At 39.1% G+C, this 14,041-nt stretch overlaps 1 pseudogene; it reads left to right on the top strand.

Moving 5' to 3' along the window:
• Positions 1 to 12,489: 12,489 nt before the first annotated feature.
• Positions 12,490 to 12,608, top strand: LOC118612297 (annotated as a pseudogene).
• The last annotated feature ends 1,433 nt before the right edge of the window (positions 12,609 to 14,041 follow it).

The raw sequence follows: 14,041 nt of genomic DNA, 5'->3' as shown, positions 1-14,041 counted from the left end.
GCCATCCTGTATTTCGAATGGAGAATTTAATTCGTTTATAAATGAATTAAAGTAATTATTGATAGATATGTAGTTGTTGCCATTTTAATATTTATTTTTTATCTTTTATTCTCCTACTTTTTCTTAAATAGGTCTCTTTAACATTTCTTATAATACCGGTTTGGTGGTAATGAACTCCTTTAACTTTTTCTTGTCTAGGAAGCTCTTAATCTGTCCGTTCTATTCTAAATGATAACTTTGCTGGGTAGAGTAATCTTGGTTGTAGGTCCTTGATTTTTATCACTTTAAATATTTCATGCCACCCCTTCTATCCTACAAAATTTCTGTTGAGAAATCAGCTCAGTCTAATGGGAACTCTCTTATAAGTAACTGCTTTTCTCTTGTTAATTTTAAAATTCTCTCTTTGTCTTTAACCTTTGGCATTTTAATTATGATGTGTCTTGCTGTGGGCCTCTTTGGCCTTATCTTGTTTGGAACTCTACACTTCCTGGGTATGTATGTCTATTTCTTTTGCCAGGCTAGGGAAGTTTTCCTTCATTATTTCTTCAAATAGGTTTTCAGTTCCTTGCTCTCTCTCATGTCTTTCTGGTACCCTTATGATGAGAATGTTGGCATGCTTGATGTTGTCTCAGAGACCTCTTAATTATCTTCATTTAAACAAATTTTTTTCTTTTTCATTATTCCAACTGGGTGTTTTCTGTTACCTTATCTTCCAAATCACTGATTCGGTCCTCAGCTTTATATCTAACTTACTATCGATTCCTCCCAATGTATTCTTTATTTCAGTTATTGCATTTTTCATTTATAAGTGATTCTTTTTTATGTTTCCTATCTCTTTGTTGAAGTTCTCACTGAATTTATCTATCCTTTCCCTAAGTTCATTGAGCATCCTTATTACTAGTGTTTTGAACTCTGCGTCTGGCAGATTGCTCATCTCCATTTTGTTTAGTTCTTTTCTGGAGCTTTATTATGTTCTTTCATTTAGGACATGTGTCTTCGTCTCCCCATTTTGGCTGCCTTCCTATGTTTGTTTCTATGTATTAGGTAAAGCTGCTATGTCTCCTGGTCTTTGTAGAGTGGCCTTATATAGTAGGTGTCCTGTGGGGCCCGGTGTCACAGTCTCCCTGGTTACCTGAGCCATGTGCTCCAGGTATGTCCCTTGTATGGGTTGTGTGTGCCATCCTGTTGTAGTTGAGCCTTTGTTGCTGTTTGCACATTAGTGAGAGGGATTGACCCCCAGGCTGGTTGGTGTGAGGTCTGGCTGTGACTACAGTTGGAAGAGCTGTTGTGTAGGAGCTGACCCAATGGAAGAAGATCCACTTTAGTGGGGTTCTGGTGCCTGCTGAGTGTGGCCTTTGGGTGTGTCTTTTGTGGAGGTGTGGGTGATGCTCTGGTGTGATCCGAAGCTGGCCACCAGATGTGTTGATTCTGGGGCTTCGTGGGAGGGGCTCTGTTGCAGGCCAAGGTCACCCACTGCCTGTGCTCTGCCCAGGGCCACTTGGTATGAGTTACAAAGTGAGCTACAAAGTGGTGGGCTCAGAGGTGCCTGAGAGTTACTAAGCTGTGAACTGTGGCTGGTTTATACTAGTGCTGAGCTTGAGGCTGCTTAGCAAGAGGTATGGGGCATGCTGAGACCAGATGCTGTTTGTTTGGATTTTGTGAACCTTTGAGAGATTTCACGAAAGTCCACAGCATGAGCCATGACAGGCCAATTGTATGGAAAAGCCACCAGAAGCGGCTTCAGTGAGCCAGCAAGTTGGGTGGGATGGGGGTCTCAGGGAATCACCAGTGTAGAGTGAACAATGTTATCCAAGTTGATGGAAACTCAGACTTGGCACCCACCTGCATCTGCATGCCCCAGGGGTGGGGGGGGGTGGCGGCATGTCAACAAAGGAACGATGACTTTTGTTAGCATTTCTGTCTGGGAGAAACTCCGTGTTGACCCTTGCTCTAAAGCAGACAATTAAGTTCCTTTCATATGCCCCTGGAGCCTTTCATGCTGCTGTCCCAAAGCTGGAGCCCAGAGCCCATCAGCCAGTAAGTCCATGCACAGGCCCTTCAAGAGGAACGCCTGGTACTCCAGCCGCTAACCATCTCATTCAGCTACAATCACTGCTGTTTGTTACAGCCAGAAGTTATGGGGACTTCTCTTCCTGGCACTGGAACCATGGGCTGGGGAGCATGGTATGAAGCTGAGACTTCCACAGCTGAGATATTGCTCCTGATTTTTAACCATCACATGTGGGTGTAGGACCACTCTTCCTACCAGTCTCAGTGTGGCTTCTTCTGTATACTCTTAGTTATAGAACTTCTGTTCAACTAGACTGCAAGTGATTCTCAATGACAGTTCTATAGTTTAGTTATAATTTTAATGTGGTGGTAAGAGGGAGGCAAGCACAGTGTTACCTACTCTGCCATCTTGACCAGAACTTCCCAAATTCTTGATTAACAGCATAGTATATAATACTCTCAGTTTTTCATTTTTAGAATTGAAACAATAATATTTACCTGTATTGTGCTAAGGGTTACATGGAATTATGTAATAAATTATGGTCACATTGCCACCTTGAAATGTTAGCGAGGTTCACTCACTAGCTCAGAGATTGGTGCCTATATACCAGGTGTATAGTGAATTTCTGACTCATCACAATCACAAATTTCTACATATCATGCCCCTTGTTTAAGAAGAATAGAAACAAAATTTTTCTTTATCAATGAACCCTAAGTATTTAATGAATAATGGCTTTTTAAAAATATGTTCCTGTTATAACAATATGTATTACTTAATAATTAGAAAGTATAGATAAACAAAAAGAAGAAAATAAACATTATCCATTATTCCATGACTCAGCGAAAATCACTTGAGTACATCCTTTGAGAATATTTCTATCCAGATGCATGCACATATGCAGCCTGTGTCATAGGCTCAAGGCAGCAGGTCAAGAGTGTCTGTGTCTAACCTTCCCCAGAACAGGAGTCAAGGACATCTGTCTTCATAGTGCCTCAGCTGGCTGTCAACTATGGAATGTCTCCACCATCTTCATTCCATTCCCTGTTTTGACCAGTGTCACTACTAATGCCTCCCCACTCATGAATCTTTTTCTGACCATTATAATTACATATAACAACAACAATAACAACTGGACTTCTAGAGCACTTAGCTTTGTGCCCAGCACTGTTCTGTGGGCTTTGCATATAATAAATCATTTAATCCTCATGACAACCCTTTGAGACAGATGTTATTATTAGTCTCATTTACATATGAGGAAACTCAAACACAGGGTGATGATGTAATTTGACTAATTAGTAACTGGCAGATCTGAGTTCTGAACCCAGTCCTGTCTGGCTCCTGGGTCCATATTCTTAACCTCTGTAGCATAAAGCCTCTCCTTGCACTGTCTCATTGTACTCTTACGGCATTTAGCTAATTTTACTTACCAAGATCACTTTTTACAACCTTACCAAGATCACTTTTTACTCAGAGTCTTAAGTATGTATTGTACATAGTAAGCATTCAATAGGTGATAACAAAATAGCTTTCGCAACTAAAGGATGGTCCAGATTTTCAAACACTTTTGACAGAGAGGAGGGGAAGAGGTTATCTGAGTAATTAAACCTGTCAGTTCCTTTCTTCTGTTTTCTGTATTCTTGGTCCCTGAACCAATAGAAATTATCATCTTTGTCATTATCTCCTTAGAAACGTTTTGAAACTTGGGAGCAGCAAATGTGCATAGAAATAGATAAAATATTTTTTTAAGTAGTTTTGCCCTCCCACCCTCATTTCAAGATTTTTTTACCTTTATTATTACTTTTTTCCAGCTTTATTGAAATATAATAGACTATTAGTTGCTCACATTTACATTGTACAATTCAATGAGTTTTTTCAATTATACTCGGCATATAATAATATATTAGCTTCAGTTGTACAGCATAATCATTAGAGATCTATAGAACTCACAAAGTGGTAACCCCACTAAATCTAGTACCCCTCTTCCTCCTTACACATTTATTACAACATTGTAACTATTTTCCTTATGCTACACTTTATATCACATGTCTATTTCGTAACTATCCATTTGTACTTCTTAATCCCTTTGCCCTTTTCACCATCCTCCCAACACACCCCACATCTAGTAGCCCTCAAAATATTCTCTGTATCAATGAGTTAGTTTCTGTTGTTGTTGATTTTGTTTTTTAGATTCCACATATATGTGAAATCGTGTGGTATTTGCCCACACGATTTGACTGACTTCTTTCAGCGCAGTACCTTCTAGGTTCATCAAGGCAATATCTTTTTCCCATCCCCTTCCTTTTAGTCTGTGTGGATATTTTAATCTGAAGGGAGTCTCTCGTAGGCAACATATATATTATACGGGTCTTGTTTTCTTATTCATTCAACTTCCCTATATTTTGGTTGGAGTACTTACTTAATTCTTTTCCAGGTGAGGTGCTTGTTGTTAGGTATGTAGTTATTACCATTCTTTATTCCTGTTTTTGATACATATTTTTTCTTCTTAAAGAAGACTCCCCAACATTTCTTGTAATATTGGCTTGGTGATGATAAATTCCTTTAGCTTATTTCTGTCTGGGAATCTCTTTATCTGTCCTTCAGCTCTAAACGACAGCTTTGCTGGATAAAATATTCTTGGTTATAGATCCTGGATTTTCATCTCATTTAATATTTTGTGCTGAGCCCTTCTGTCTTGCATAGTTTCTTTTGAAAAACCAGCTGCCAATCTTATGCGTGCTCCCTTGTAGGTAACTAACTGCTTTTCTTTTGCTGCTTTTAAGATTCTCTCTTTGTATTTAACCTTTGGCATTTTAATCATGATGTGTCTTGATGTGGGCCTCTTTGGATTCATCTTGTTTGGGACTCTCAGAGCTTCCTGGGGTTGTATGTCTATTTCCTTCACCAAGTTAGGGAAGTTTTCCATCATTATTTCTTCAAACAGCTTTTCAACTTCTATGACACAGATGTTTTTACATTTAATTTTGTCCCATAGGCTTTTAAATTATTATTATAGCCTTGGCTTCTTTTTTTCTTGCCATTCTAATTAGGTTCTTCATTCTCCATATTAGTGGTTCAATACTCTTCAATCACTTTGTCAATTCCTTCTAATATACTCTTCATCTCAGATAATGTGTTCTTCATTTGCGACTGGTTTCCATTTCTATTTTTATGTTTTATATCTCTTTGTTCAAGTTCTCACTGAGTTTATTGAGCATCTTTATAACAAGTGTTTTGAACTCTACATCTGTGGGATTGCTTGACTGCATTATTCCTGGATCTCTGTTGTGTTCTCTTATATGATTTCTGCTTCTTTGTCTTCCCATTTTGGCTGTCTTTCTGTATCTGTTTCTATGTACTAAGCAAAGCTCCTAAGTCTCCTGGTCTTATTAGTGTGGCTTTGTTTAGTAGGTGTCCAGTGGCACAGTCCTGAGAGGGATTCAGCTGCAGGTCAAGTTTAGCCCCAGCCTGTGTTCCTCCAGGTCCACCTGTTAAGATTCAGTAAGCAATTCACAGATGCTGTGCTTATAGTTGCCTCAGAAGGCCATGCCGGAAAACCAAAGCCAGCTGCTGCCAGTGTGGGTCTTGGAGCTGCTCAGCAAGGAGCACTAGATTCACCGAGGACACAACTGGATGTGGCTTGGGTAGAGCCGCAAGTTGAGAGAGGCGGAGTTTCAGGGAATCCTCTGGGCAGAGCGACCTCTGTTATCCAGTTTGATGACATCACGGCTGTAGTGGCACTGTGTTCGCACACTGGGAATGGGGCAGGCTCAACAGAGAAACAATGGATACCACCGGCACTTCTGCCTGGGAGAAAGCCTTGCCTCTGGCCCTCACTCCAATAACTCAGTGTCCCCTTATAAGTTCATGATGTCCTCCCACCCCCAACAGCCAACCTGGTGTTGGTGCTTAGAGCAAGCAGATTTGTCACCATGAAAGTTCAGTCACTGACCTAGTCCCTTTAAGAGACGTCTACATCTGCCATCTGCCACTGGTGTTGCCTCTGTCCCATTCAGCCACTCAGGACCAGGAAGTCTCACATCTTTGCCCTCTCCTACCTTCTACCATTGCAGGGTGACTTCTTATTTCTCTCCCTAGTTGTAGGGCTTCTGTTCATCTAGACCCCAGGCAACTCTGCTAGTTTTCTCTGTGTTTCCATCACAGCTTTGGTGTGGTCACAAGAGAGGTAAATGAAGCCTCTATCATCTACACCATTTTGCTCACTGAAACTATTACTTTCTAATTTGCTCAATGCAGCTTTAAATGAGACAGCAAGAAAGATTTTGAACAACTACTTCTATACTAAGAAGTGGTTGCTTATGGACAAAATCTATTTAATTTTCATCTTATTAACATGAATAGCCCAAAATCAATAGCGCAGGAAGTTAACATTCAGTAGTTATAATAAAATAATCAGTTAAGCAAAAGAAAAAAAAGCAAAAATATGCAAAACATCCCTGACATATTTAATAATTATAAACATCTTCTCTTTAGTCTCCTATTTAGTTGTTATACCTAATTTTTCAATTTACAAACAAAGACCTTTCAAAATAATTGATTTACTAAGGGAAGTATTTAAAAAATTATCAACAAAAATAATGAACACCCATTCTAAGGACCTTTTGAATATTTCTGTCACAGCCCTTAGTATTTGATTGAATATATTTGTTAATTTAACTATTGTAGGAAAATAATTACTCATGGATCTCTCACATTTCTAAATATCTTGTGAGTACAGACACTGCCTTTTTTTCCAGATTATCTTTTCAAGTCTGTTTGTGTAGCAAACAACATTGGAAGAGAGATAAACTTTCCCTCTGAAGTACTGAACAGTCACATTTACTATACAGTTTAAAAGATTTGGGTTCCCTAAGCTCAGAGTTATTCTCCTATAATGAAACTGACTCTATGTTCCCACATCCATCTGGACCCATTCATGTTTCCCTGTGGAAACTTGGGGAAGGGGAAACTAATACAAATATGCAGGTGCTCATATTGCTTGCTGTGCTGTGAGTAAAAGGATTCTCTCTTGGGCCCAGGTGTCCTGGTCAGCTACCGTTATCCATGAAACAGATAACTTACAGTGTAAAGCCAGGCTAACTTACAAAGTAAAATCTCAGACCCGTCTCAGTTTTTGAATTCTTAGTGACAATATGGAATAATACATCAGAGACATAGCTTTCTGTAAGAGAAAATCTCATGGGCCAACTCATGGAATTTGTAAGAAGTTCAAACATTTTAAAAATTGATAGTAAGTCAAATTATATGGTCTCTGGGAATCAGTTGTAGGATAAATTATATGGTCTGCTGAACAATAAATGGCCCTCTGCTTTATTATCTGTTAATAAAGAAGAATGGGGAGGTAGTTGCTGTTCATGTTGTCCCGAAGGCTCTAAATGGGCCCATGCTTACAATGCTGCAAACTCTCATCCATGCAGTGGCATTTCTTCACCATTCTGGCAGTCACCCTCAAGTTTGCTCCTTATAATGACTAGTACTAATATTTGTCCTCGGTAGGCAGAAGGTCCAATCTCCTACAAACAACAGTTGTAGAGATCATAAGGATAATGACCACTTTGTTGAATGTACTACTTGCCAAGTCTTCCTGCAGTGAACCATATGGGCTAAAGTGGAGACATAATAAGTTTCTGTAAATTTCTAAAAATGTCTTTCTCCCTTGTGCATGACTCTTCCTGATGAAAGGTCTGGGTGAAAGTAGGGAATGATTGGGAAAATATGGAGGTATAGCTACTGGAATGGGACACACTGATTTTTGTGGTGATAGAGAGAGAACAACCCAGCACCTGAGAAAGTAACTTTAGACCTCAACAGGTGTGGGGAAGGAAGGACCCTAAAGGTCTTTGTCCTTTAGAATCATCCCTGGAGTCTATAGCCATGCTACCCTGAACAAGCCTGATCCCCTCTGATCTCAGAAGCTAAGCAGGGTCGGGCCTGATTAATACTTGAATGGGAGGCCACCTAGGAAGATCACATTCTGTAGGTGTAAAAAATAAAAAAAAATAAAGGATTGTAAGTTGACAATGTACTTGCAATCTGTGAGGTCAACCAAGAGTTGCCGTGCCTGAATTAATTAATTAATTAAAATTAAAAAATGGAATCATCCCTGGAGGCTTTTTCGGGAAGGAAACATCTTTAAGTGATTCTCCTAAACTGTTGCAAGCTCCTTCTGTTTAACTTACTGCTGGGTCTGCCATCCCCTGCCAGATGGCTCTGAGTACCCTTTGAGGCTTGATTGCCATTCCTCTTAACCTTACCAGGATATCTATCTAAAGCAGCAAGGCATGGCCCCAGCTCCTGCACCTCTTACACAAAACACCTGTCAATACCTCTGATATCTTCCCCACTCCCATTCCTATAGACATTGCTCAGTCATTCCATGGAGTGGATAAATGCCTCTGCCTGGTGACATGGACAAACAGGAGAGTTTAGTCTGACCACCCACAGGCAGCTCCTCCATCAACAATGACTGGACTCAATTATTCAAAGCCACCTGAGAACAGCTTGTGGGGAGGCTGTGTTCATGGCACTGTCGACCTATACTCACTGAATGGTATGGTTCTGATTTGGGGGGTGGGGCAACAGTCGTAAATAACACTTTCTTTCTTGGGCTACCATGGGCACCCCCAGGACTATATTGCTTGCGTGGAAGCCAGGCATTATCTTGAGTCGCTTCTAAAAGCATGGTGTCTTGAACCTTAGGAGTGATTGTAAGAGACCTGCAAGTGTTTAATGAAACACTAGTAAATCATGTAGTTCTCAGATGACTATGGAGATTTCTCCAAAATGAGGCTTCTTTTAATGACCTTTGATTATTCATTATTTATGCACAATCAGCAACCAGTTATTGCTTCGATGGAGGTCATCCGATTAATAAAAGCAAGTACAAAATTTGTCCCTGAATGTAGTTAAAGTGATCAATGTCATCAACTCAACTGTGGAAGGCATTCAGGTCAGCCTCAACTTACTGGCTAGGAATATTGTAAGATGGAAGAATTGTTTCAAAGTCCTTTTTCACAGGCTCAGGCAATGGCTAATATATACTGCCATGCGTACATGAATGGCTTGGACCAAGGGGAAAGATCAGTATTGAAATTTAAGGAGAGAGACCTTTGACCTCTATAAATTAGACCCTGGTGGTTTCTGGGATTTAGTCAATGGGTTGATTCTGAGACCACAGGAGACTTAGCTGAGGCCATGGCTGCAGGATGACTCCTCCTGCTGTTACTGAGATTCCTGTTTAGAGTGGCCTTAATAAGATCTACATGAGACAAATTGAACAGATTTGGTCCCAGCCTGTTGGGTTAATCAGCGTGACCAGTAGACCACCATATTTATGAGAAAATTCACTAGAAGCCAAGATAGCGTAGAAGGAGGGGGTGGCTATTGCTGGGAAACCACGCCTAATAGGTTTCTTGCATTTCTGTCATTGTTGCTGACTCTGTTTTCAAGGGAGTTTGTATAACAAACAGTGTTAGAAGATACAGTATCTCTCTCCAGAGCAAAGATTAGGTAAACAAATAAATATTCATATAGAATAATTTTTTATTTATGGAAAGTTTGTGAAGCTAGCAGAGAGTTCCCATAAACCCTACACTCAGTTTCCACTATGATTATGATCTTATATTAGTATGATATATTTGTCTTTAGGTATATTATACAATTCAGTCTGAAAGATTTGGATTCCCTCAGCTCAAGGTTCCTCTTTTATAGGGCAACCCACTGTTTGTCCAGGCATCCCACTGAGTCTGTCCACATAACCCTGTAGGACTCAGAGGCAAGGGGAGATGATGTAAACATGATTATGCTCATGCCAATTACTGTACTGTGAATAATAAACTCCTTTTTCTCTGTCTCAAGAGACTTGTGTCTTATACATCATCCATTAAAATATAGCATACTAACTTATTAGCTTATAAGCAGGATAAAATCCCAAATCTTCACATTTTTTGACAACCTTCTCACCAACAACTCCGCCACATGACTGCAAGCTCCTTCAAGGCACGGAACAAGTTCCTGTTTGAGAAATACATATTGAACTAAACTAAAATGGACTAATAGTTTAACAATGGTTTAGAGTGAATTTAAGGTCAGAGGTCAGGCTGGTATCTCTTCATAGAACTTGGTCATACTGATCAGTGTTTGATCCCATGAGCCCATGAGAGTAAAGCAGTTATAAGTGTGAAGGTGAGAGAAAGTGAAGCATTGGGGAGTTGGAAAAGTAAGAGCTATCTGCAAGGTGGGAGAGAAGTCAAGACCACTCGGTAAAATCTGATGTTCAGAGGATACAGGAACAGACCTGAGGTACTGCCGTCATGTGGTCTTGAGGGTACATGAGGAGGACTGTACTGCACAGCAAGTCATGTCAGCATAGCTCAGTGACAGTGTGGTCTATGAGCTTTTGGAAGAACCCTGGCTCTTGGCCTAGAGTTCAGCAGTAGGATTCTGGCCCTGAACTGTACAGCAACAAAAGGGATGCATGACATGGGACGTGGATTCCAAAGCAGGGATCCTCAGACCAAGTGCAGAGGTACTTTGAAAAATACAATTAATTTTATTTGTGGAGGGAGGACACAGTGAATTTAACACAAGTTATAAAAATTAATATCTGACAAAATATTGTTGGCATAACTGATTCTCTGGAGCTCTTGAGAGTTTTGTGATGGTCAAGAGGGAGCATAGGCTGGATAAAGGGAAGGAAGGTTGGAAAGCACCATCCTAGAAGGACTGGGTGTTAGGCAGGGGCTCAATGCAATGAATATGGTGGGCCTGGTCCTATCATTTGCTACTGTGTATGAATCTCAGTTCTCTCACATGTAAACTCCTCAGGAGGCTTATTAAGTTTAAATGAAATAATACATTTAAGCAAGTAAATGAGATAATACATTTAAGCAAGCACCTGGTACCCGATGGCTCCCCCACAAAATGATCATTATCATTTATGAATAGAACTGGAATACACGGAGGAGAATTGAATCTCAAAAGGCAGTTGTCAAGTTACCAAAACAGTAGCTGGTCTATTAGGCACAGGGTGATGATCATGAATCTCAGCATAATGAGCTAGAGGGTCTCACATCTCTGTTCCCTCAGGGTTGGTCTCAGAGACTGATGCAGAGGCCCGATTCTCCAGAAAAAAACTGCTTCAGAAGCTGAATACAAGCAGCATCTAAAGAACCACATAAATAATCATAACCGATTTTCTGTTAACACACACGTGCATGCATATATACTTTTAAAGCTTTTTAACTTTCACTTTTAAAAGTTAAAGTATTATTAAACACTCGGATCGTGCTAAAACAATCTTGACATTAATAAAACCCCAAAGGTAGCGATATACTTAGAGAGCATCTAGATATAGCTAATAATGTATTATTAGCATGTGAGATGATCTTTTAACTTTAAAAAATAATCCTATAAGATTAAATCCAGTTTATACGACACTATCAAAAACAGTTTTTTTTTTTCCCTGACTCCACTATTTACTAGCTTTATGATCCTGGGAAAATATCAGGTTCCTAGCCTGTTAAATGAGATTAATATTAGTATGTCATAAAATTTGAGATTTGAGATAATGAAAGTGAGAGTCCTTTGAAATCATACTTCTTACATACTTTTTATTATGATTATGTTTATAATTATTATATAATTCTCCAACTAGGATTTACGAACATCCAATCCAAAATGGTGCATAAATATCAGTGTATTTATTCATTGAGAAAATAAAATACACACATGTCCATACATACCCCAAGCAAAGGGAGTGACTATAACCCAGAAGTAAAGGGTAAATTATGAAAGAGAGAAAAATACTAATGGGTTATAAATGAAAATATTAGCAACATGAAAACAAACATGAGTGAGCCTGCTGGTTGGAATTTAGACTGTATTTCTTCATTTTAGACAGTTCAATAAGAGCTGTAGCAAGCAAAGGTTTCTTTCCAATAAATGTAAATTTTGCAATCAAGGAGGAAATGAAAGTCCCTATACCCATAGATTTGCTGGGTACAATAAATTATAAAGAAATCCAAGGGGGGGGGGGGAATTGGTGTTGAGGAAGGAAGGATAAGTATGAACAAATGTTTCCCATTTCTTATTAAAAAGCAATCTAATAATTTTATGTGATTTTATTAATAAATAAAGAAAATGCCTTCAAACTTGGAAAACTGTTTAAGACATAATTCACATTTTCTTCATCAGTCAATAAGTTCAGGCCCCAAAGTGGAAAATTGCATGAGTTCTCTTTGTACATATGGTTCTTTGATTAGAACTAGAAAATGCTATTTTAAAGATCCTAGCAACTGCTTTACAAATATCAGAAGGTAAACTGCTAATTCTTTAAATTGATGATTTAGTAAATAATTTTTTAAAAAATTATATACTTATCTAACCCAACCAAAAAAGTTCCCTAACACCAGAGGAGCTTGTACTGCACTCACCTGGGATTCTTATTAAAAATGCAGATAGTCTATGGCCATGCCAACTTGAACATGCCTGATCCTGTCTGATCTCAGAAGCTAAGCAGGGTCAGGCCTGGTTAGTACTTGGATGGGAGACTACCTAGGCAAACTAGATGCTGTAGGCGTAAAAAATAAAATAAAATAAAATAAAATAAAATAAAATAAATAAAAAATAAAAAATTAGGTAATCAGGGCCCATGAAAATTACTGAATTCTGGAGTTGTAACCTACATATCTGTATTTTAATAAAACCTCACAAAGTTTAATAAATCATTGAACTAGAACTTGTCGAGTAGTCCTCTAAATCTCTGCAGCACAGTTGTATTATTCATTTATCATTTCGAGTGTACTGGTATATGTTCATTCATTCAGTATATACTTTTGTGTGCCTACTGTGTGCCTAACTTTGTACTAAAAACTCTGTTGTCATTTGTCGGTGTGTCTACCACCAACTAGATTAAAAGTCCCTTTAGATAAAGATCCTAAGCAAACATTTCCTTGTAATCCTAGAGACTGATAATGTACCCTCAATTTAAGAGCTGCCCACCCAGGGCCCATTCGCTCCTTTTTTTTTTTTTTTCTAAGAGAATCCTAATTTTGTTCAGCACTCATTCATGTAGTTAAATATTTCAGAGGAAATTGTCAGGAATGGGTCTGATTCCTCCAAAGGCAATGCCATTTCTTACCGATGATTGTGTCAAGTGTTTGCAGGTAACCTGATTCTGGCCAGTGAGGCACGAGGGGAAGTCTGCGGGGGGCTTTTGTGAAGTTTTCTCACTCCCAGGAGAGAGCTACAAAAAGAGGTGGTTTCTCCTTTTCCTCCAAATAGTTAGTTATATTTCTGTTGTGGTATCTGGAACTGTAGCTGCCATCTTGCAACTTTCCTGATGAAGAAGCTTCCACTGAGGATAGCAGAGAGGAGAAATAGAAAAAAAAGCCATCTTTAGTGATTTAGTTGAGCGACTAATCAACTAATTGCAATGTCTACTTTATCTCAGGGCTTCCAATTGATTGTTAATACCAGTTTGAGTCTGTGTTTCTGTACTTGCAGCCCAAGCTGTAAGATGGTTCAAAATGATGTTGACAATGACTTGAATAATAAAATGATGGACTTGCTGTATTCAAAGACAGTGCTACTACCATGACTGAGATTGATTTCTGGGGCTGTGAATACAAATATCAATGCAAGACCTGTAATCTTTACTCCGCAAAGCTTTCCTCTTTCTCCTAAGTCCCTACAACCTTCTTAGATGCCATTCAGAGCAGGAAGGTCAGGAGGTGAGTGTCCCCGACAAATGTCTAGTGGCCACCACTGTCCTCTTCCTTTTTTGACCATCCTCCATTGCTGGTTAGAATCTGTCTCCTCTCTTGGCTTACCTGACACTTGCTTACTACGCTGTTTTTCTTTCTAGGTGTCAAACATGTCCCCTGCCTTCTACAATGCCTCTCTTCCTCCTCTACCCCTGAAAGATGATTTTTTTTCCCGAAGAATGACTTTTTCATTCTCTGTTTCTTCCATTCTACTAGAATTTAAACTATTCACTCATTCCACATTTGC

The sequence above is a fragment of the Rousettus aegyptiacus genome, unplaced genomic scaffold (genome assembly GCF_014176215.1).
Source record: "Rousettus aegyptiacus isolate mRouAeg1 unplaced genomic scaffold, mRouAeg1.p scaffold_m13_p_15, whole genome shotgun sequence".
Classification (NCBI taxonomy): domain Eukaryota; kingdom Metazoa; phylum Chordata; class Mammalia; order Chiroptera; family Pteropodidae; genus Rousettus; species Rousettus aegyptiacus.
This window is presented reverse-complemented; position numbering and strand designations above follow the sequence as displayed.